Source organism: Melitaea cinxia, chromosome 12, assembly GCF_905220565.1.
Source record: "Melitaea cinxia chromosome 12, ilMelCinx1.1, whole genome shotgun sequence".
Taxonomy (NCBI): Eukaryota; Metazoa; Arthropoda; class Insecta; order Lepidoptera; family Nymphalidae; genus Melitaea; species Melitaea cinxia.
Genome location: NC_059405.1, coordinates 3,675,074 through 3,675,919, shown reverse-complemented (window position 1 = coordinate 3,675,919; position 846 = coordinate 3,675,074). Strand labels below are relative to the sequence as shown.

Genomic DNA, 846 nt, shown 5'->3' with positions numbered 1-846 from the left:
CGAATCAAAAACTAACTTCTTTTTATTAGCGAAATAAAACTTTGTTCTGAACTACGCCGCGGGGCACTACGCAAGGGTTTCGGGAAACGTAGTGTTTATAGCATTTCATCGTACACACGTACGTTTTTCGAAACATAAATTCACTCGTTTGTTATTTCGTTTCAATTTAATGTAATGTTTATAGAAAAATTAAGAAATATCTTTTATTATATTTTAATTACGGTACAATGTTGATTTTTCTCTTTTTGAAGTAAACCTTCTTTAGGCGCATGAGGGGTAAAATTTTTACGGATCAAACGCGTCACGACGTCACGAGTCACGAATTTTTAAACGTCCACCACGTTGAATACACCGGTTCTCGTCCGATCACCGAAGTTAAGCAACGTCGGGCGCGGTCAGTACTTGGATGGGTAACCGCCTGGGAACACCGCATGGCGTTGGCTTTTTGTTTTGTTTTTTTTAATTGGTTTGCCAAAATATTTTCACTTCTGACATGTGGACTTTGTACGCACGTATTTTTTTCGGTAACAATTATTCCTTTATTTACGTAGTCTATTCATTGATCAAGAAATATAATGATGATGATACATGTATCCAAGACAGAATTCAATCTGGTATTGCGTCACTGTTAATTCGAGAGTTGAAATTTCAAATTATTTCGTGTTCAATACCACTTTTCTGGTATTCCAACTGTAAAATTAGCATTTTAGGCAAATGTTCAATTCTATTTTGAACTTATACCAATATAAGTTTTTAGAAATGAAGACTACGAATATTGCCTAGCGCCGCCCAGCCCAAACCAAATCCCTATCGGCTTCCTTCTCAAAGTTGTTTCGGAGTAATTGA

The 846-nt window shown here is 36.3% G+C and overlaps 1 pseudogene; it reads left to right on the top strand.

The window, feature by feature from the left end:
- The first annotated feature begins 326 nt into the window (after positions 1-326).
- On the top strand, positions 327-443 carry LOC123658771 (annotated as a pseudogene).
- Positions 444-846: the final 403 nt, after the last annotated feature.